The 16,910-nt window shown below is 47.3% G+C and overlaps 1 protein-coding gene across 1 annotated transcript in view; it reads left to right on the top strand.

Annotated features, from left to right (window-relative positions):
• The first annotated feature begins 8,289 nt into the window (after positions 1-8,289).
• Positions 8,290-16,910, top strand: part of LOC127566451 (NACHT, LRR and PYD domains-containing protein 3-like) — a 41,296-nt gene continuing 32,675 nt past the window's right edge. Inside the window, exons 1-3 of the mRNA XM_052008883.1 lie at positions 8,290-8,424; positions 12,309-12,848; positions 15,924-16,078. The gene's annotated coding sequence lies outside the window, so the exon portion shown is untranslated. The remainder of the gene's footprint in view (positions 8,425-12,308; positions 12,849-15,923; positions 16,079-16,910) is intronic.

Consider the following 16,910-nt stretch of genomic DNA (forward strand, 5'->3'; position numbering starts at 1 on the left):
TTTACATGGGTTCATTCCCTTCCCCACAAACCCATCGCTCTCCTGCAAGTAATTTAAGACAATTCGTGGTGGCACACTCACACCTAAACCATACCCCCGTCCCCAAATCCACATGTACAAGTGGTGGTGGCACATGATATCTTGTGCAGTACGATCGCTATCCCACAACCCCATCCTTTACTGTTGAAGCAGCGGGAGAAGGACTGGTAGCTAGTTATTGTTCTTTGCAAGCATTTACCCTGCACCACCCTCCCGTAAGTTCCCATCTGCCCAATACATTATGTTTGTAAGTATTCACATTTTAAGAGAGACCTGGGTCTCCAACTTGGTGTGGCTACAAACAGACCTTGCACTGATTCTGCCAAGGGGTAGCAAACGGTGCTATTCCCATGTAGTTGCATATGTAGTTGTAAAATAAATTACCCTCGAATGCCCACGCAAGAGCACGGTAATGGTAAGGAGTCCAAATCTGAGAAATATCATTTTCCTTCTGGTGGCCATCGTTTACAGTCACTCAGACGAATCCAGCGTTCCTGACCCTGTGCTTACACAGCTGTAGGCGTTAGGAGTATTATCTGGAAGGGGCCTTTCCACCGAGCTCCCAGTTTAGGGCGCTCCCAACCTCCTATCAGTACCGAATCTCCGATTTCCAGGTCAGGTACCTTTGCATTCTGTCCTTCCAGTGGTTTAAAGGCACTCTCCACCTGTGAATGAAGCAACTTTAGAGATGACGTAAGTTGTCTGAAGCTGAAATACCTTTGTAATTTATTCCCCATGTTAAGGTCAACCTGGATGGGGGGCTGGGTGTCAGCGGCCCATGCGGTTCTTCCCGGACGTCCATAGACAATTTCGGCAGCCGACACCCCGGTGGCCGAGTGGGGGGGGTAATTCACATGTGGTATAATGCTAAAGGAAGAAACTTCATCAAATTTAGACCAGTCTCTGATACTAATCTAGTTGGTTTATTCTTCAGGGAGCCGTTAGCTCGTTCTACTACTAGTTCCGCTGATTGAGGGTGGTAGGTGCAGTGGAACTGCTGTTCGATATGCAGTGCCTCGCACAATTCCTTATTTATTTTCCCTATGAAGTGGGGATTTGATGTCTGAACTTATCTGTCGGGGTACCCTAAACCTTGGTATAACCTCTGTAAGCAATAACTTCACCACCGTTAAGGCTTTATTATTGGTGGTTGGAAAAGCTTCAATCCATCTACTAAATACATCAAAGATAACGAGACAGTATTAACCTGATTTTGAAGTCCCACTTCCGTCTGCTGTAAATCACACAGTGCCAAAGGTTAATTCAAACGGGTTTATTTAGCAATATATCGCTAGGAAGAAACCTTCTGACTCTCAGGCAGACTCCACGGCGGGGTTCTCCGAGGTACAAAGGGGGCAGACAGTATTTTATACAAAGATTTTCACGCACACTTTAATGAGTGAGGCGCCTTAGTTCTTGGTTGAGCAGGAAACGGACAAGGGCTACTGCAGATGGACAAAGAGCAGCCTCACACCCCAGGTTCAGCTAATCGTTTTGGAGTCGGGTGAGACAAAGGCAGGTGTCACTTTATTGTTTGAGACAGCCTTCCCATTTCCCGTTAAGATTGACCATCATCTCCATCGTCAAACATAATGGGAATCCAATTAAGTCTCAGACACAGCAATTACCACATAGCACCCAGCCCAAGAAAGCAGTGGTGTGGCTGTTCTGGCCTGAAGGACACTTTTTAAATCAGTATTTCGAGCAGCCATAATTCTCATCCGTCTTAAGATATGAATACAGTTATAGTTTATTAATCCGACACATCTTCATGGCACAGAATTCCACAAATTTATCATTGTTTACATGAGAAGTTTTTCCTTGTTTCTGGCCCAAATGTCCAGCTCATTATTCTGAGACCGACCTCTGAGTCTAGCCTCTGCGGCCAAAATCATAGCCTACTTGCATTCTGCCTTTTATTCCTGTAAGAATATTGTTTGTTTCTACAAGATATCTCATTCAAACCTTTGAGATGGCAGGTGCAGTCTTCTCAAACTCCTGATAATGCAAACCCACTGTCCCTGGAAGTTGCCTGATGCATCTTTGCTGCCTTTCCCCCACTTATTTTTAAGTAAGGAGACCAATGTCACACGCAATCCTCCAGGTGTGTTCTCTCAGCTTCTATAAAATTGCAGCAGGCCATCTTAACTCCGGTACTCAAATCATCTTGAAATAAATGCCAATATAGCACTTGGCTTCCTTGTGTACAAGTGCTCATGGGTTGCTCTTTATATCACATTATCAAGTCATACTATTTTAAAATCATGCACTGTTTTTCTGTTCTGTAACAATGTGGCTCTCTTCATATTTTTCTACATGATGTTCCATTTGCCTTACTTTGCCCCTTGCCCATCTCACTCAAAGCCTCTTTACACTCTCCTCCCTAAGCTCAGTCCCAGTTAGTTTTGTACAATCGGCAGGCATGGAAATATGACATCAGCTTAATCATTAATGTAGAATCTGAATGGCTGGGACCCTAACACCGATCCCTGCAGTACCCGTCAGTCACACAGTCAAAGGAGAGTATATTGTCACATGCACAACTGCATGAATGCACAAGTGCAATGAAAATCTAACTTGCAGCAGCAGCATCACAGGCGCAGCATTCACAAGAAAAAACACCAACATAAATTATCCACAAAATGCTGGAGGAGCTCAGCAGGTCTCTGGAGGGCAGCATCTATAGAGGGAAATAATCAGTCCACGTTTCTGGTCAAGATCCTGCATCAGCCCAGCATTTTGTGTGTTTGGCTCCAGCTTCCAGCATCTGCAGAATCCCTTGTGTCAACATGAATTATACACAATTTTTACAAGAAAGAACACAAATTAAAACAAAAACCTACATTTTAGTGCAAATTCATCATCGTGTTGCTAAACTGTAGTGATGAGGTTATGCCGGTTGGTTCAAGAGCCTGCCAGCCTGAAGTATCCTTTCGTTTTCAACTTTTGCGTTCTGTCCAGTGACCAATTTTGAGTCTATGTAAGGAGAGAGTTAATTTTTCCAGAAGTCATGTTTGATTCTTCTTAGTGTGTGCAACAGTGTATGAGGCAAAATGGTGTCAGCTCGGAATGTGGTGAATGTTTTGAGAACCTACCAGAGTCCTGATACCCAACCTTGGGATGTAAATAATGGTGATTGGTGAAAAGTATGTTGTTCTGCAAAACCTGATGTCTCGGTCTTTAAGTTTTGTGCCCAGAGATAAGAAGGTACCACCTGGTACCATGGAAAAGTACTCAGGTAAGGGGTTTTGGAGGGGATAAGAAAAGAAGCTGCTCCTTTTACTAAGCAGAATGTACTTTCGGCGGGGATGTGATCAGTGCTGAGATACTGACAACAGGCAGAGAGAGAGCACTGAAGAACAGGCTGTCAGATACTTCAGGTTCCCTCCTGCATTCTAACAGATAGATTCATTGACTGAATGGTTATAAGTATTCTTTCCTTCTGTATTTTAGTGAAATGGTCATTAAGTGGACTTTGTATAATCCCAAAAAAGTAGTTTTTTAAAATGTCCTTTAATGCGTGCACAGTGCCTCCTTTGTTTACGAACACCTCTTTCTGCTGAATCAGGAAATAACAAGAAAGGAATTTTAAAATGTTTTGTAACAAAATTGGCATAGTCCGTCGGATTCAGCAAAACGCTTTGTAAGCAGGACGTACCCGCTGGTGGGACAGAGTTTATGTACCGGGGTGGACGGACAATACCCATGGTTTTGAAGTAGTGGCCAACACATTGTCCGTGTGTTGCCTTCCCACGTGTTAGAGAGCACAGATGGAAAGCAGCAGTGGCTACATCCTGGGTACGGTAGTCACTCTGTTAAATAAGGCAGGGTTTCCCAAACAAAAGTGGAGTAATAGTACGGCCTTATGGATCTCGCTGTGAGCATGGAAAAAAAAAAACTGGTGTCAAGCCGCAGAGCAACGAGTGGCCACCCTTACCGAGAGGTATTAATCCTGGAACTGCAAAATGTCACTTTAACTGATTGGACTGTCGGTCCACGAACGGGCCGAAACCCAGAAAACCTCCCCAGCCCGTAAGCTCATTCAAGCATGCCAGGAAAGTTGGGAATGACTGAGGGATCAGGATCCGGATCCAGCCAGAGTAACCGCCAAGGGTTAGGTTCCCGCTAGCCGGGATGGCAATATATGGTATCATCCCGACGCTCCGTGTGTCGATGTTTCCAAGCGTCTCCCTCCGAAGTCTGTGCGGGGCACCACGGCTGAGAAGCTGACCGTACAGGCTTGTCCGATGACGATCAACAGTACTGAGACTGTGACCAGAGGGTGAACGCATGACGCAGGAAGAGAGACTTACCAGGGAGGTGGACAACTCAGGAAAAGGGACAATGTGGGGCAAATTTAAACAATAGACTCTTGTTTAAGTTTATGCCACATTGAGTCCCTTGCCTTATGGTTAAGTCAGTTATGGGATGTGGGCGCTAATGCGGTGTTTCTAACTGCAGAGGAGGCAAATAATTTCCCCCCTTTCTCTGTAGAAGGCAGTATTAATCACCAGATGCGATGATAACGATGACCCGACGGATCTGTTCGCACGGATTCAACGTGTGGTACTGAGGGTGTATCCATCTGCGGTAGATTGGGAGCTGCACAGCAGACCTTGGCATACCATAGATGAGGGAATTATCGTACTTCGGTCTATGGCTACGCAAACTGGGATTTATCGGAGACTAAGGTGAGATGGCCCAGGGACACATTGATGGATGAATTCAATATGCACCTGCTAACAAGAAGGGGGTCTTGCTGCCTGTCTTAGTACCACAAGTGGGACGGCCCTTGAGGGAGGCATGTGACAGGCATGTGACAGGGACTGAGACATTGATGATAGAAAAGTGAAAGTCAGAGCTCTGCGGTCAGAATGAAGTCTGGGAGACAATGAGGATGATGCAGTCAGTAACCCCGGGTAACTCGGAAAGAAATGTTTCTGGCCCTGTTGAAGGCAGGACTGGGAAAGTCAAAGATTGATGGTATTCCTCCGGGAAGCTTATTGAAGCATCACTGTGCCAGTGAGGGAGTTGAGTCTTGTGCCCCTCCCGTGGAAGAGCAATTCATGACGCGGGCTGAGGTAAAGAGAATGGTTGACAACAAGGTCGCAGGGACTCATTCAGTGTGGCCCAGCACTCCTCAACATCTCGCATCGGGGTGTGGCCATCAGAACGAAGGGGGCTCCAGACCTAATGTAGCCATCACTTAATCGTGGAGAGATGGAAATGAGCAAAGGGTTAACACTCTCTGAGGCATGGACGCTGAAGAAGTAGAAACCCTGACTAGCATCAGAGACCCCTGGTGCGGAGAGAGGGGTCGGGGGTGTTTATAATAAAAGGTACGAGATACGGCGGTTCCATCAGCTATTGGGCAGGGATCCCGATGGAAACCCGAGTACCGATCGCTGCTTTATCGGGAAACATAACTGAGCTGAATGTGCTGCAGGGACAAAGAGCGCAGCCCAGATTGGGAAAATCCGCATTTGCCATTCTGAAATCAACAATTTTAGTGGGATGTGCGAAGTGGGAGCCGCTCACGATACCGCCACCCAGCAGTCTGGTGTGCGTGAAGCAGTATCGGACACCGGGAGGACACCCAGAGATCTCGGACACCACAGCCGAGTTATTAAAACAAGCCGTGACCAGGCATGCAGCCTGAGAGTACAACAGTCCTGTGTGTCCAGTGAGTAAACCAGACGGCAGCTGAGGATGACGGTGGATTCTCGCCGGGTGAATAAACTTGCCCCTCCATGAAAAGCTGCAGTCCCGGACATGGTGACTTCAGTGGAAAGAATGTCACAGGGAGACAAGAAGTCACAGGCGACAATTGTGGCCAACGCATTCTTCTCCGTTCCCCTGTCGCCAGTGTCACTTTCACACGGAAAGGCAGGCGGTGACCCTTCACCAGGTTGCCCCAGGGGTATGTGCGCAGCCCGACCTTGTGTCAAGGACCGACAGCGCGGCACCATGATGCATGTGTACCTTCTCCTGATATACAGGTAGCCCACGATATCGACGACATCTCACTGAAAGGATCAGCCGACGAGGTGGGTAGCCGAAGCCCTGGATGTACTAGTGAGCCACATATTAAGGACAGAGTATGGGCAGTTAATCCACAGAAGGTAAAGGGACCGAGTGAGACGGTCCAGGTCCTGGGTATCCGGTGGGTCTCAGGGCATCAAGTGATCCCGGAGAAAGTACAAAACAATCGTTGAACTAGCTACCCCCACCAATAAGCAATGGACACCAAGGTTTGTGGGGCCCATTGGGCGACTGGAGGAGAAACAAACAACACCAAACTGTCCTGCTCCGACCTCTATACACAGCAACTCGAGAAAAGGCAGCTTTTGATTGGGGCCAGAGCAGCAACAAGGCGTCTGAGGCTTCCAAGGGGAGCAGTGGCTCATTGACAGAGGCTGCCGTTTGAGTTACAGCTATTCGTACATCAGTACACCGCTGTATGGAGTCTGTGTCAGCAACAGAATGGAGTGACCCCTCCCCTGGGGTTCTGGTCCCGTTCCCTGACGAGGCAGCTGAATGATACACACCCTTTGAAAGACGACTGCTAGTCTGCTCTTGTTCAGAAGCCTCCACAGATTGGAGCCGGGTCACTTTCAGACGCGACCTCCTCATTCTGCCATGGGTGCCTCCGGGGGGCTCCGCTAACAGGGTGGGGAGGGCCCAGCCAGCCTCTGCTGTGAAGTTGAAGTGCCACATTGCAGAGCGAGAAAGGAAGGGTCCGGAGCGTCAGCACGTTGGACAAGTGCACGGAGACCCTCGACCCTCGCATCCCGGTGCCTCCCTCTCCTGTAACGCGGGACGTGCCGCACGAACAGCCGCCCGAAGCAGACAGACACCGCGCCTGGTTTACGGACGGCTTCAGCCGCCGTAGAGCCGCTGTTCAGGGGTGGGGAGCTGCTGCTCTCAACTCAGTCACAGGGACAGTTCTCCAGCAGAGTACTGGTATTGGTTTATTATTGTCACTTGTACCGAGGTTCAGTGAAAAACTTGGCTTTCATCCCGTCCGTGCAGTTCAATTCATTACACAGTGCAGTTACATTGGGTTAGTACAGAGTACATTCATGTAGTACAGGAAAAAATAATAACAACACAGAGTGAACTGTCACAGCTACAGAGAAAGTGCAGTGCAATAAGGTGCAAGGTCACAACAAGGTAGGTCGTGAGGTCAGAGTCCTTATCATCGTATCAGGGAACCGTTAAATAGTCTTATCACAGTGGGGTAGAAGCTGTCCTTGAGCCTGGTGGTACATGCCCTCAGGCTCCTGTATCTGCTACCCGATGGGAGAGGAGAGAAGACGGTTTAACGGACGAGCGCACGCCCACCAACCGCCACCTGACCCTCCAACTGTCAACAGAGGAGGGTCGAGCAATTCTGTTTCCATTGGTGCGAGTGGACATCAATCACTGGTTATAACCAATAGCGGAGGTGGATCCGCCGAGGAGTCGTAACCCCCGCAGACCACCCCCCCCCCTCCGCTCCCTCCCCAAACTCCCGGTCAAACCCGGAAAAATCCTCAGAGAAAATGTGCCGCTTTTTTATTTTATCCCATTGCCCTCCGGGGAAAGTTGGGGCCGTTTGTGAACCGGCTTTCCCACGACGAGTGAAGCGGCTTCCTGTGGCCGTAGCCAGTGAGTAGACTGATTTATCGGACACAGGCAGGAGGATGTGCCCATCGGCTCCATACCGGCCCCCGATGGAGGGATTCCCGCAACCCTGGTCTTGAGAGAGTGAGGGGGACCGGTTGTCTCCGAGGGAGGGAGCCTTTCATTTCGTGTTTAGAAGACCGACAATGGCCAACTCCTGCTGTTTCTGACTGTAATCTTTTTAGTGTTGTTGTTCAGTGAGGCCAGGCGAATGCGAACAGAAATTAGGGTTCATCAATATCGAAGCGATTGGAATTAAATCAGTTTGTTTCCACCTCGGATATGAACTGTATGTCGGGCTGGGATGGGGATCGAGCCCGTCTCTCTGGGACTCGGGGTAGCGGGCTGGTGAAGGGGCAGATACGGACGTCGGAATAAAATGTAGCTGCTGTAGCCGTGAACCGAGCCAGAGGAGGCGGCCGGTGGGTCGGGCAGCAGGTGTAGGGCGAGGAGCAGAGTCACCGGGTCACGTGACAATGGCTCCCGTTTCACCTCAGGTTTCCAGCATCTGCGGGTTTGTTTACGAGGCTCCGCCCCCTGAACTGGTGACGCGGTGAGCACAGTGCGCATTCTCACAGTCACCGGATGAGCGGTGGTTTGAAGTGGGTCTGCGGCGGATCGTCTCCCGGACCGGGACTGGGAAAGCGCCCTCGCCTCCTGGTGTGGGGAGCCGGGAGAAGGCTCAGCTGCCTGCGGGGCGACGACCGCAAGTTCCCATGGGTGAGTATTTTCCGCCGGTGCCGGCTTGCTGCCGGCCCCGGGTGGGCGAGGTCTTATGTTGGGCAGTGACTCCGGTTCTATTCCCTGAACAGGAGGCTTTGACCCGCCTCCTGCTCCGAACCTGGCGGGATCTGTCCGGGTGGTGGGGCCTTCACACGGAGCCGCCTAAGATCAGCCGCCGCTGGGTCCCTGGTGTTCTGCTCCTGGGAGCGGGGTGAGGCTGGTGACGCCGGGGCTGCACTCATCAATTCAGTTGTATCTGGAGATTTTACTTCCATCACCCATCCGGTAATGGGATATGATCTTCGCCTGGATCGATGTCTGGGGTCTACCATAGTTTTACATGATTGCAGGACGCAGGAATCGCCATTCGGCCCATTGTGTCCGTGCAGAATGAGGAAGTTTAACCCAGTAATCGTACTTCGGGACACAGATTTACGTGTATGAGTATCTTCCTCTTTCGCCCGTTCAAGCAAGGCGTGAGATTCAGATCTGTTACATCCTCTCGTTATGCATGCCAGGGCCGCCAATTCAGTTTTTTAAAAATCTCCTCTCCATTCCTACCAACTGCCGAAGTACAACCTGTGATTCCTGGTATTGGACCCTATTACTTGGGTAAATTCGCTCTTTCGTCTGTATGGGTACCTTAAAAATATGTACACTTCAATTAACTGTACCTTCAGGAGTTCCAAAGCAAGCAACCCAGGCTGTGTAATCTTTACACATAAATATTTTTATCATTTGTTCTGGCTTTGTTGTTTTGGGAGCTTTTTATATAGTAGCTATGTACTGGTATTTCATCATGTGTATATTGCTGGAAGAATGTCAGTGATTCTCCCTGTGCTGGTTCTGTAAGCTGCCAATCATGTTGTTTAAGGAAGTAGATCACAACTCTGGTCCAAACCTGCTGAAGGAACACCAGTATGTCTGCATGGTGTGCGACCTGGAGAGAAATGTACAGGTGGTGACGTTCCATGTACCTGCTTCCATTGGCAGCCCTGTAAAGTTGCATCAAAACGTTTCTACTTTCATACGCCACATCCTTGTAATACTGTCCAATGTTAAATGAACCTTCCTAACTACATGCATGCCAGCTTTGTCTTTCAGTCACAGTGATCCTGGGCGGCATTACACTGCAACCTTATACTCTCACAGCGGGTCCAGCACTGATCTCAGATAGTTACTGTCAGGTAATCCAAACATGACTTGTTTATCCCATTGACTGATGGGCTGCCAGTCACGAGGGCTGCCTTGTCCTCGGCAGGTGTTGCACTTGGGGGCTGTTGGAGCTGCACTCAGGTGTGTTGTTGTATATCAGGTTCCTGGCTTGTGTCCTGGTGGAAACTGGGAAAGGTTTGGTGCGTTTGGGGTGCGTTCTCCATTGCAGGATGCCCAGCCCACGATCTGTTCTTGTAATCACAACAATATGTCTGGTTCAGTTCCTCTTCAATGCTGACCACTGGATGTTGATGGTGGGCAGGTTTGTGATGGCAGTGCCATTGAATGGCAAGTGTTGGTGTTTTGTCTCTTGTTGGAGATGGTCATTATCTGAAACGTGTGAATGTTGCTCACTGATACCTGTGCCTAAATGTTACCTTGGTCTGGGCTCATTGTTGAGGACTCCCATCGTTTCTCCCTCGTACCTCTCCAACACTGTGCTGCTTCTATTGAGAGAAACTGCAGATGCTGGAATCCTCATCATCAAGGAAAAATCGCTTACAAAATTCATCAGGTCAGGGAGCATCCGTGGAGGCAAAATGTGTAAGTTGACGAGTTAAGTTGTGGCCCTGCATCAGGACTGAGGGGGAAGAAGAAGATTTACCAGCACAGAGAAGTAGGAGGGTGTGGGATGGAGGCTGGTAGGTGATGGGTGGAACCCAATGGAGAGAGGATGATGGGTAGATGGAACCAGTCAGAGAAGGTAATGAAAAGGGAAACATCGAAATCTCCAGTTTCAGGTAACGTACGCCCGGTGTTCTCTTCCCGCTCTCACTCACCTGTTTACCTCGTTTTCTTCTACTTTTGTTCACATTTCCCAACCCCATCGCCCACCTGGTACCACCTTCCCATTCGCTGCCCATCCAGTTCCACCAATCATCTTCCAGCCTCTGCCTCACCACCCCAGTGCTATATATTGCCGATATCTCTTCTTCCCTTTGTGCTGATATGTTTTGACGTGAAATATTGAATTACGCCTTCTGCCTCCACAGATGTTTTTTGACTCACTGAGTTCTTTGGGGAATTTTTTTTTGTTACAGGACGAATGTGCTTGAGTTAAGTAGGCCAATTTAGTTCTTTGTTTTAAAAATATTTTGATAGCAATTTTAATGTTAGATGGATAAAGAAGGAAACTTCATGGGTTTCACCTCTGAACTCATTGTGTGATTGTTAAATATCCCCCAATGAACATTTGGAGCAGACAAGTCATTTCCAGCATGTCTTGATCTTCGATCTGCTTCTGTAGGTACCGCACTGCTGCATGTTCTTTGAAGCTGGAACGACCAGAGGATTTATTGAATGTACTGAGGCGTCGGGTAAATGCAACTACTGGAAGTTTAGTTCCACCGTCACAAAATGCCTGGATGTTCAGGGTTAATATTTGTCACAATGGAATTCGGAGCATGTTATATTGAGGTTGTTATTTCCGTTTTCAGTTATTTTTGGTGGGCCACTTCCTCCATTACCAGGGCAACAGCCCGCCAGAGCTGCAAAGAATGTTGCACATTTTTATCGCTCTGTCTCACTGCTTCTCAGCGGAGAGACAGTGGCCGCAGAAGCAGATGCAACAGAATTATGGTGGGAAGAAATGATGCTTTGAGCATTTGCTGTATGGAATGGACGATGCCTGTGTTGGTATGAAGTGAGAACTAATGAACGGGTGGGTGGAGGAATTTGGCATTTACGCAAATCCATTGATTATTTCAGAATGTCCCAAACATTTTGCAATCAATTAATATTTGTGCATGGAAGTTTAAAAGAAAAGTTGTTGCAGGACAGTTAAAATAAAGCAAAAATGCTGGAAATGCTCAGCAGGTCAGACATAATCTTGGACAGTCCCAGTTCTGATCCTGGTCCCCTGTCCACTTCTCTTTCGACAGATACAGCCCAATCTACAGAGTTTCCAGTGTTTACTTTGTTTTTAATTTAATATTAAATGCATGTTCCTGTTACACTGCAGTAAATATGTCAGCCAATGGTGCTTGGCAAGATCCCACTCAACAATAACATAATAATTAAATATACTCACTTCAGCTCTGCTGGAGACGAGTTGAAATGTATCTGCGCCCTCCAGTGACCCAGAGCTGAGTTTTCAGCCTGAGCCCCGGTCCAGTTTAAGGACCATTAGGTTACACTTCTGCCGGGGCGTGGTTTGGTGGCATTAGTTTTCAAACCAGGAATGGCGGGGACACTACAGCAGCTTGCCAGTAGCAAAGATTCTTGGCAATATTCGTGCTGGTGTATGATCCTGGGATGGAGACTTCGGGAATACGGAACTGTCACTGTTCGGGCTTCGGCGCGGGTCGGTGGTTCTACACTGGGACTGGATGTTCCTCCTTCTGCAATAAAACAGACGTCTAGGAGGTTGGACATTTGTTGTGGGGAAGTCACTGACTATACTGCACGGTGTGAGACATGGGGAGGATTGTGATTCTATCGGGGTGGGTGAGTGGCAGGGCAGACTGTGTGTCCCGCGGAAGATAGGTTCCAGGGTATCAGACAGTTTGAACCCGGGGAGGATGGGTCCTGGGGATCAGGCTGCCCGAGTTTATGCGTTGTTGAGCGAACATTTGTGTTATGGGCTCGGATGTTTGGGTCTGGCATTCCTTTAGAAGATGTCAGTGCTGTTCTGGGGAGATAATTAATTGCCATTGTATCCCTCACAGGGAGAGCCCGTGAATAAATGAGCGGTTCCGCATTTGCCACATGAGGAATGGACCTGTGGTTCAGTATTCGAACCGTGTTTGCAAATTCCCCCTCACTGTCACCTGTGAGCCTGAGGAAATCAAAGGAAATGTAAAGACGCTGGAGATCTGCAATGAAAACAGGAATTGTTTGAAGCTATTCTGACAAAGGGATCTGAAACATTAACTTTGTTCCTCGCTCCACAACTGATATTTACCTGCTGAGTGTTTCCAGCATTTCTCGCTTTTTGTTTAATATTGTCTACACCTTGGAATGGTTTAAGTCTCCTGGGAAGTGGATCTGTGCACACGCGTTCATTTTGTGTTGATTTCCAGTCAAGAAACCATAGCTTGTTCCATTAAATTACCCTGCCAACAAAATTTCATGTTGTTATTGGAAATGCGCTCATCAGTTGTTGCTTACAAGGTTCACAAGAATGATGAAGACTTTATACATGAGGAGCTTTTGGTGGCTCTGGTCCTGTACTCGATGGAGTTAAGAAAGATTGTGTACAAGATAAGGTAAGATAATTGGAGAAGGGATTTTCTTCGTAGAGTCTGGGAACTGAGGGTACAACCTCAGAATAAAACTGAATGAGGAATTTCTTCAGCCAAGGGGTGGTTGATCTGTGGAATTTGTTGTCAGAGAGGGGTAGATGCTGCCATTGTTGTACTTATGGCAGAGATTGATAGGTTCTTAACTGCTGAGGTGCTTAATGGTTACAAGGAGAATGCAGGAGAATGGACTTAGAAAAAATCAGCCATGATTGACTGGCAGAGCAGACTTATGGGCAGAATGGCCTAAATGTGATCCAATGAATTATTCTGAGCTTACTTATGACTCCTTCATATTCCATGTCGAGTGTTGTCAAGTGAGAGGGACAATTGTATATTTGTTCACTGAGATCATTATATTTGTATTCAACATTTAAATTTCAATGTGTTTTGTTTTAAGAGCACTGACAAGAAATGTTTTGTTCTCATAGAACATAGAAAACCTACAGCACAATTCAGGCCCTTCAGCCCTCAAAGCTCTGCCGAACATGTCCCTACCTTAGAAATTACTAGGCGTACCTATCCAAAAGTCTCTTAAAAGGCCCTATCGTATCCGCCTCCACCACCGTTGCTGGCAGCCCATTCCACTCACTCACCGCTGTCTGAGTTAAAAACTTACCCCTGACATCTCCTCTATACCTGCTCCCCAGCACCTTAAACCTATGTCCTCTGTGGCCACCATTTCAGCCCTGGGGAAAAGCCTCTGACTATCTACCCGATCAATGTCTCTCATCATCTTACATACCTGTATCAGGCAACCCCCCCCCCCCCATCCTCCGTCGCTTCAAGGAGAAAAGGCCGAGTTCCCTCAACCTGTTTTCATAAGGCATGCTCCGCATTCCAGGCAACATCCTTATAAATTTCCTCTGCACGCTTTCTATGGCTTCCACATCCTTCCTGTAGTGAGGTGCCCAGAACTGAGCACAGTACTCCAAATGGGGTCTTACCAGGGTCCTATATCGCTGCAGCATTACTTCTCGCTCCTAAATTCAACTCCACGATTGACAAAGGACAATACACCATATACCTTCTTACCACAGAATCAAAATGTGCAGCTGCTTTCAGCCTCCTATGGACTCGGACCTCAAGGTCCCTCTGATCCTCCACACTGTCAATAGTCCTACAATTAATACTATACTCTGCCTTCATATTTGACCTACCAAAATGAACCACTTCACACTTATCTGGGTTGAATTCCATCTGCCTCTTCTAAGGCCAGCATTGCATCCTACTATGTCCCGCTGTATCTACTACTCACAACACCTCCAAACTTCGTGTCATTCGCAAACTTACTAACCTATCCCTCCACTTTCTCATCCAGGTCGTTTATAAAAATCACAAACGGTAAGGGTCCCAGAACAGATTCCTGAGGTACACCACTGGTCACCGACCTCCATGCAGAATATGACCCTTCAACAACCACTCTTTGTCTTCTGTGAGCCAGCCAATTCTGGATCCACAATGCAATGTCCCCTTGGATCCCATGCCTCCTTACTTTCTCAACAAGCCTTGCATGGCTTACCTTATCAAATGCCTTCCTGAAATCCATATACACTACAACTACTGCTCTCCCTTCATCGATGTGTTTAGTCACATCCTCAAAAAAATTCAATCAGTCTCGTAAGGCAGGACCTGCCCTTGACAAAGCCATGCTGACTATTCCTGATCATATTATACCTCTCCAAATGTTCATAAATCCTGCCTATCAGGATCTTCTCCATCAGCTTACCAACCACTGATGTGAGAATCACTAGTCTATAATTCCCTGGGCTATCTCTACTCCCCTTCTTGAATAAGAGAACAACATCCAAAACCCTCCAATCCTCCGGAAACTCTCCCGTCCCCACTGATCATGCAGATATCATCGCCAGATGCTCCACAATCTCCTCCATCGCCTTCCACAGCAGCCTGGGGTACATCGCATCCGGTCCAGGCGACTTATCCAACTTGATGTTCTCTAAAAGTTCCAGCACCTCCTCTTTCTTACTCTTTACATGCTCAAGCTTTTCAGTCTGCTGCAAGTCCTCACTACAATCACCCATATCTTATTCCTTATTGAATACTGATGTAAAGTATTCATTAAGTACCTCTGCTATTTCTTCCTGATCCATAAACACTTCTCCACTGTTGCACTTGGTAGGTCCTATTCTTTTGTATCTTATCCTCTTGCTCTTCACATACTTGTAGAATGCCTTGGGGTTTTCCTTAATCCTGCCTGCCAAGTCCTTCTCATGTCCCCTTATGGCCCTCCTAATTCCTTTCTTGAGCTCCTTCTTGTTAGCCTTATACTCTTCCACATCTCTAACATTACCTAGCTCTCTGAACCATTTGTAAGTCTTTCTTTTCTTCTTGACGCGATTTATTGCCGCCTTTGTGCACCACGGTTCCTGTACCCTATCACGCATCCCTATCTCATTGGAACGTACCTGTGCAGAACTCTACCCAAATATCCCCCGAACATCTGCCACATTTCTTCCGTACTTTTCCCTGAGAACATTTGTTCCCAATTTAAGCTTCCTATTTCCTGCCTGAGAGCCTCATAATTCCCCTTACTGCAATTAAACTCTTTTCTAATTTGGCTGTGCCTATCTCTCTCCAATGCTGATTTAAAGGAGATAGAATTATGATCACTACCTCCAAAATGCTCTCCTACTGAGAGATATGACACCTGACCAGGTTCATTTCACAATACCAAATGAAGTACAGTCTCTGCTCTTGTAGGCTTATCGACACGTTGTGTCAAGAAACCTTCCTGAACACACCTAACAAACTCCACCCCATCTAAACCCCTTGCTCTAAGGAGATGCCAATCGATATTTGGGAAATTAAAATCTCCCATCACAACAACTCTGTTATTATCACACCTTTCTAGGATCTGCTTCCCTATCTGCTCCTCGATATCCCTGTTACTATTGGGCGGCCTATAAAAAAAACACCCAGTAAAGTTATTGACCCCTTCCTGTTCCTAACTTCCACCCACAGAGACTCTGTAGTCTCCCTTGTATTGCTAACCTGTTTCGTTATCTGTCCAATTAAAATTAGTCCTACAGTGAGAGACTGAAAAAAAGCTCACAACTGGAAGTGAACAGCAGATGAAGACTCGGGAAGAGCAACAAGTAAGCCAGCCCCAGAACTGAGGGAAGCAACTGGAGCCAACCCTTCTGATCCAGAGTTTCCATCAATTGGGAGAAAACATGGTGAGTCTCAATTACTCAAACACTGGTCCTTTGGATGTTACAGATCTGTGCAAATGAAGGCAGGGAATGGTTGGAGTGAGATTGAACGTTCCAGAAGTGCCAAATTACACCTTTTTTCAGTCGCTCCGGGTGTGGTAGTCGCCTAACTCTTGAAGACGCTCACATTCCCTCCAAAAGTGTTTCCTCACTTCCATGCCTTGCATCGTTTGGAGTAGTTCTTGGTCAATTGTTCTAAAATTTTCACGTGCGTCTGTGTTGTGTTGTGTTGTAACCACCTCAAAGTGCATTGAAAATTCTCACCATTTTGACAAGCCCCAAGTGCAGTCATACTGTAGTAATTGCAAAAATAAGGTATTGTCATGAAGGGCAACAACTTATCACTGATTCACTGGATACTGCAAGCTGCAAGTGTATGTTATGGCAATGTTAGATGTTTGATGTGGCAGTTTGTAATATATTCCATAGGAAGTACCTCCTGGTGCAGTATCATACATCCTTTCAACAAGGGTCCACTGACGTGACACTGAACTGTATTCTGTGAGAGACGGTTGGAAATAACCAGCCCTTGAAAGTGGAAGAAGGCAGAGTCTGTCACTTTACTTTCCCTTGTATGTCACGGACGGGTTCTGCTTTACCGCTGACCATGATGTTTTTTGGGCCTTTCAGTGAGGGGACGAGGGATAACTGAGGGGTAGAAACCCTGCCTGTGGTACAAACACTGGTGTAAGTGATTCGATGTAAGCCCATCTGTGCAGAGGTGGAGAAGGAGGATCCCAGTGTGTTAATGGAGGAAGGCTTGGTGACAAAACTGTGGCTGGATTCACATTGATCC

This window comes from Pristis pectinata, chromosome 41 (assembly GCF_009764475.1).
Source record: "Pristis pectinata isolate sPriPec2 chromosome 41, sPriPec2.1.pri, whole genome shotgun sequence".
In the NCBI taxonomy this organism is placed as follows: domain Eukaryota; kingdom Metazoa; phylum Chordata; class Chondrichthyes; order Rhinopristiformes; family Pristidae; genus Pristis; species Pristis pectinata.